Here is a 7,118-nt window from a genome sequence, read left to right as displayed (position 1 = left end):
GGGAGGGTGGGCGGGTGGGGAAAGAACACCATGTTTATAAAGCATTGCTCTAGTTTCAAGAGGGTGCTGTGCTTAAAGCACGACATGAAGCTCAAGTGCAGGAGTCATCCTAATTGATATTTCTTTTCGTGCATTGTTCTCGTTGATTTGTAACCAAGTCAAGCTCTTGTACAAAGGCATGTTCGATGTTGACTGTAACTTATGATGTACAAATATTTTTAAAATCATTGCTTAAATATTTGTTAGAAAAATAAATTAAAAAACAAAAAAAGCAAATTCCGAAAATAACCAGGGAGGATGGAAATGAGCAAAGAGAATCCCACAAACCTCTCTTTTTGGTGGGAAGCTGTGCCCCCAGAGCAGGCAAGAACATTGGAAAACTCTTTTCGAGGGGGTGGGGGAAGTTTGTTAGAAATCATCTTGTTACATAGTTGAACTTGCCCAAGTGAGGACCTTCTCATGGGCAAACTGGACAAAATACAGCATCAGAATTAATTAGTGGCTAGGGAAATGCACTCTCACACACATTCACATTAAGGCCTGAATAGAAATAGAAAGATGTAGGAGTTTGTTGCATATCAGCACCATTGGAGATCTTCAGTGTGGTAAGAGGATGAAATCCTGACTGTTTTGAATGTAGAACAGGATGTAACAGATGGAGCTATTACTGTGCTTAGATTGCCAATGTGCTTTCTATCAAAGGACTGGGACCTAGGGGGTGAGGCCTGTATGCTTAGTGTTGTCACATACTTCTTGTGTGACCTTGGGCGAGTTACATGGGGCCTCATCCTTTGAGGTGAAGTTTGTTAGAAATACTGCCGTAGTGAACTAAGGAGCCTCTCAGGAGAAGCTCAGTATTGTACAGGATCAAGCCTTAAGCCTCATTTTCCCTTCACTTTTGAAATAAGTATTTAGAGTGATGGATTAAAAAGTGGTATCAAAGCTCAAAGTATCAGTTGACCTGAAAACTTGGAACAAGCCCCAAGCCTGGTCCAGCCCTACACAGTGTAAAACAAGACCCAGTGTCTGGCACGGGCAATGAATCTCAATGAGCATGAACATGGGATTTGTTAGGCTTGAGCAAAGGGGATCCTCTTGTCCAGGGCTACCGCTCAAGACTCGTCCACAGCTAAATGATGTGGTATCTTGGGGAGTGTGAGCTCCACAGGATGGGCAGCAGGAGGACACCGAGTTTGGCATTTAAGTTCACATTTCAGGAGCGTGTTCATCAGATTTGTGGCTGTGGCAGGAGAGGAACTAAAATCCAGTCTGGGCAGAGTATGGTCCTCCAACACAGATATTAGAGATTTGAATGGTGTTAACGAGGGCAGGACTGGGCTACCGGGAGTCATGATAAATAACTGTATAGTGTAGCTAAAACTGTAGTGCCAAATGCCATCGTCTGACGTTTCCCCTTCCCATCTCCATAGTTCACTTGTAAATTCATCTTTCACTTGAAATGTACAAAACCCTCCTCCCGACACCAAAAGCAGATCGCCAACCAATCAGCGAACAATTTATAATTTTGTGGTGTATTTTTTGTCAGTAGGTAGCAAAGACTGAAGTATTTTTTGGTGTAATTCTTGAACTTTTCTGACAGGAAAAATAAAGCTAGATGTGTCTGAGAGTCTCAGTCGTCCCAGAGGGTTTCTTTCGCCTGGCTCCTGCAGTGTTGCTGTGAGAACAGGGTGGTGGGATATAATGTCTGGGTGCCTGCACCTGCTGAGTGTGGATGTCTCTGTTGTGTGGAAAGGAGAAGTTTGAACCTTGCATGGGTCATTGCAATCTCCTTGTTTTTATTGCTTGGCCAGGGGGAACCTCTCACATTTGGGACTTTGTTTTTTTTCCCCAGTTTTTCAACTAAACAGCTTTCGGAACAAGAGTTGCTGAAATCCTAACGTGTTGCACGCTCTGTTCTCAGTTGCGTGCTGCTCTCCTTGCCCCATAAAGAAGATAAAAATCTCATCTTTGGACTTCTTGGGATAGGCACAAAAGGTCTATAGCAACCTGGTACCCAGGTAAGTGGCACAGGCAATAGAAAAAGCAAAGAGGTGGAACGACCTGGCTACATTGTGCTACAGGTATTCCTGCTGGACCTTGAGAAGTGTAGTGTAAGTTAGAGTAACCTCAAGGCTATTCTAACTTATAGCTGGACAGGCTACTGACTGCCTCAAGACTCAGAGAGACACAAGGGTAGCTTAAAGCAACCTGTCCCACCCTTCCATTCCTGCCTCAGCTACAAGAATGAGGGAATTGAAAGTAAGGGCCAATAATTTTTACTGGCTTGACAGAGATTATAAGTTTACTAGAAACACCCATTTTTAAGTACCATTTCCTAGACTGATAAAGACTTTCAAACAATTTCAAGTGGCAGTGATGTACTTCAACAATTCTCCCACTGAGGGGGGTGGCCTTTATGGTCAGTGAGAAGAAATATTGCAAGAGAATACTATGCGAGAAAGCACACCAACACCGCTGTTACACAACCTGTAAAAGGGCTAGCTCAGGAGCCTGGCTCTGGCTACTCTTGAACTTTGGGACAGTTTGGATCTGTATCCAAACTTTGTGGCTGACCACACAGGGAACATAAACGTGCATTCATCCCATCTTGCCAAGAAAGAGGATCGTATTTCCTTAAATCCTGCAGTTCTTTGAAACGAAGTGTGTCTCTCTTTCTAAATTTGCTAGTTTCAGAAGGCTCACAGAAGCTTTATCAATCCTTCGGATGAGTTCCCTTTTCAAAAATTTCAGCATTGTGAAATTGAGCTGCTGGAAAAAAAAGAGCCATGCTGGTGTTAGAGGTCGCCACAGGGAACCTGCAAAATGTATTAAAAAGGATTCAGTGCTCTCTGCAAAATTGAGTCCTGGGTAATTTGACCATGGGATTTCTATTGCTACTATCACCTTAGCACTCTGTTTACTTTAATAAAAATACCAACCAGAATCAAATCACTTGTATTAAAGAGTAGAGGGATTATTTGATAACTGAAACTAATAAAGGAAGCGCCAACTTTCTATATGGAATAGCATAAAACTAGGGCCCGATAGTGCCAAGGGGCAGTAAAAGGCAACTCCTGTTAAAAGTTCCATTACTCTGAACATTGCATTGACACCATTATTATGGGCCACGCAGAAGCTGCAATATGGATTCCAAGATCAGCCACTTACTTCAGTCACAGAAATGGAAAGGGACCCTACTGAAACTTCAGCATCTTTCTTCCTTTTATTTCAGCTTTTCTTAAAGCTGACTACTCCAGATAGGACCCTTTGCTTTCTGTGCAGGTTGAAGAGGCTTGGCCAGCAGTTGCCAATGACACTGTCAAACTGCTTGCTGTCCCTCATGGAGTTGGGGGTTCCTGGTACCCCCTGGGGTCTGTACAAGATGCAGTTTTCACAGATTAACCATGTTCTGGGAGAACCTTCTATGGGATGCCTAAGCACCCGCTACTTCTTGATGGCAAGCTCTACTACTGGTTGAACACTACTACACACAGATATTTGTCTGAGTTATATGTGGGCCTGTCAGGCAATTCCTTTTTCAGTAAGCCCAGAGAACTTGCTGTCTGGCCCTTAAACCATGCTTTTCAATATATTCCACTTCCTGCCTCTTCCTCCCTTCGACCAGTCTTGTCTTTGTGTTGATCTCTGCACAAATCCCTCGTCCTCATAGCTAAACCCCACCTACTCCAAATCCCAGGCTATTTTTATGGGATCAGCTCCTCATAAAGGAGGCCCTCTATATGGGCTATCAGTCATGGCTGCCAGATTTTTCCAACTCTACTGATGATGACTGGGTCATTGGGCAGGAGGTAGGCTCAAGTTTAACATGAATTTTCTTCCTTGGTAAAAGCAGATTGTGGCTAGCAGGGCTCCTACCCCCTCCTGAAGAAATAGAAAGGGGACTCAATGATAGTATGAGTCAAGCTGTTGGTTGTTTTCCATGTTTGAAAACAAATTAATCATGGGGAGTTTCTGTGTCACTGTATGACCCCATTTACCCATCCACTATTGTATTAAGGCCTAGTTGGGAAGAAATGGTTCATTTCTTCTCCGGGGCTTGGGCATGAGAGATAGGTGTTGGTCATGTAGCGTGCCTGAGTTGATGTGAATGAGCTATAAGGAGCTGTCAACAAATGAATAGAGTAATCTGGAACATCCAGTAGAAGACCAGTCACCTGACAGTAATTTTTAATCACTGTTGGCCAAGAGGCTGTGAAAACTCTGGGACTCAAGGGGTACATTTTTCTTGTGGCATCAGCTGTGCTGGACTGTTTCTCAACATGGACGATCTGATTGATCAGCAGCAACAGATGTTGGCAGGGCTGTTTTTCTTCAGTGTCCAGCTCCTGCTGCTCCTGGGGCTTCAGGAGCGAGATCTTGCAGGACAATGGCCCTGGATGCTCCGAATCAATCCATGAATTGCAGGTTCCAGGAATCTCCTGCAGGGGATGTCCAGAGGCATGCAATCCTCCCCTATAAGGCATCACCACCTGGGAATAGGTTTGGTTGTGCAAACATTTTTGGGCAATTGGAGTATGACAAGGGGCAAGAACATCCGTTTGCTTCCAGCTTGTGCCACCATAAAAATATTTATGGCAACACAGGCCAATGAACATTTGCACCCAAGGTGCTGGGATGCTGCACTATAGCCACGGCTACTCAGTGCAGCGAGAGAGATAGGATCCTGGATATATGGGGCCAGAGAGCTTTATTGCCAGCATGGATGTGCATGTAAGCTTTACCTTTCCTTTCTCACCATTTGCCAAAAATAATGCATTTTGCCTAACAAAAACTTTCTTGTTGTGGAAGGGCTGTCCTACACATTGCTGTAAACCTCTGTCTGGGAGATAGATCCCAAAAGGGCAACTCGCTAACAGGAGCTCAGTTTCTTAATGATCTCCCTAAAAGCCACAGTAAGACACAGCCAGGCTGCACCAGGACTCAGTCTCAGAGTAGCCATGGGGTCTCCTTTCCCAGAAGTGGCCTGAAAATGGTGTAATTCCTGACAGACTGCACACAGGCGGGAGGCATCCATGACAGATGGGCTAAAGGTATTTGCAGCATCTGTGTGATAAGGCCAGAGAAGGTGGAGGAAAATCAAATGGACTTTCCAGGTGATTCCCCACCCCCTTCCTTATTTTAGAGGTTGCTGTTTTACAGTTCTGCTCTTGCAAGTGTTTTCTGTTGTGTAATAGAAAAATCTTAAATGATAAGTTTAAGGGTTTTACGCTGAACTACACATAGCCACACATTATACTATTAGCAGGGTTTTTAAAGCACACTAATTATTTCAGTCCAACTGGATTACATTGCTTCTCCTGTAATGGATTTTTGTTCTTGCAAAATAGGACAGGGAAGATGACAAGTGGAAAAGCTCCCTCTCTCATAATATTTTTCACTGGCTTGCACTGTGGGTGATATTAAATTTGACACCATTCAGCTGTATTTTATGATTTCCTAATAGTGTCAGAGTTCCTTAGTGCTCAGGTCACCTACTGGCCTGAGCAGGTGTCTTTCAAAGAATATAACTTCTTTTTTAACTTGGGCTTTTGACAGTATTTGCAGGTAGGTTAAAGTAAAATTATCTTTCTGCTGAAAGTGCTGGATGTTACTTTACTCAAGAGAGTCACAGGGAAGAAATCTGATACCTGATGCATGACTCCATCAGTGACTATAATCCCTGGCAGGTTCAAGAACAGGGAAGAGATAACTCAGTTAATAGCATTATGTCCTAACCTACCTTCACTGGCCAGACTTTTCAACTTGATGGACAGGATTAGTGCTGAAGAGGCTTTTCTCCTGCAGCTTACCAAATATGAATGGCACAATCACAGCAGATAGGAAAGGCAAAACCTCCTACAACAGATCAGGTTTGCTTGGCCAGTGCCCTAACTCTCTGCTCCAGAGATGACTGCATTTCATGAGCAGATAAAATGATCCCTTTATTTTATAATGATCTGGCGATTAGGGATGGGTGCTATTGCCCCCTACTGATGGATTCAGGATTGGCTAGTTGTGCGACTGGTGTGTCCTAAGAACCAGTTCAGCTGATAGATATTCTCCATTAGTGCAAGTAGCTGGGGCCTGTGCTTCTGGAGCAAGAAAATCTGTGCTCTGTCCTCACTGACACTGTGAAGTTGCCTGCAATTCTGGTGTGCGGTATAATAAACCCTGGCAATGTAGCTGGCCATTCTTAAAATATTTCTACCACTTCCCAGTCTAATTTTAAATGACTCAGCCGATGGAGCCTGGCTTTGGAAAACCCTAAATTATTAACCCTGTCCTAGATATGTACATCTGCAAGGACTTACCTCCAAGCAAAATGGACCTTACTAAGGATGTGAATGGGCACTGAAAAACATCTGGGGATTTTGTATTCAGCATGATATATGCCTTCCCAAAGCCAAAAAACTAGAGTTCATCCAACAGGTAAGCATGCAGCTACAGTGAACCTGACTCTCTATTACAATCCATTATATAGTAAGTTTTTATTTGACATGTGCTTGATTTCCTTGGTCATCAAGCTCACCTGATGTGGGGCAGTGAGTTGCTCAGGCAATAAAATGTTTGGGCCAGTTTCATGACTGTAGTTCTTAGATATTACCTCATTAAAAATAACATCATAATAGTGAAAATCAACATGGTCTGCTGATGCTTGCAATGTGTATTGTTCCCTCTAATGGTGTCACCTGGTACCACAGTCTTTGTAGACTCATTACTCAGACACATGTAAGTATGTAGCTTGGAAACTACCAAAGAACACTGAGTTAGTGCAGGGCTTGGTGTTCATTACTCAGTAACAGTCTTCTTCTAAATGAGCATTCATTTACTGATGTCTTTTGAGTGAAGGTCATAATCGCTTGTGGTCATTAAAGATCTGACAGCACTTTCTATAGCAATATAGGTGTCCTGATATCCTGGACAACTTCCAGTGCAAGTGATTGTATTTCCCTCCCAGGCTCAGACAGAAAAAAATGTTATCTATCTATCTATCTATCTATCTATCTATCTATCTATCTATCTATCTATGTATTCTGTATTGTTGCACTGTTTTGTCATGCATTGTTAAACTATTTGCATAGACCAATCCAAATGATGGCTACAGTTCAATGGTGAGA

This window comes from Gavialis gangeticus, unplaced genomic scaffold, assembly GCF_001723915.1.
Source record: "Gavialis gangeticus isolate Ggan-Ray unplaced genomic scaffold, GavGan_comp1, whole genome shotgun sequence".
Taxonomy (NCBI): domain Eukaryota; kingdom Metazoa; phylum Chordata; order Crocodylia; family Gavialidae; genus Gavialis; species Gavialis gangeticus.
The sequence above is the reverse complement of the archived record's forward strand: the minus strand, read 5'-3'. Positions refer to the sequence as shown.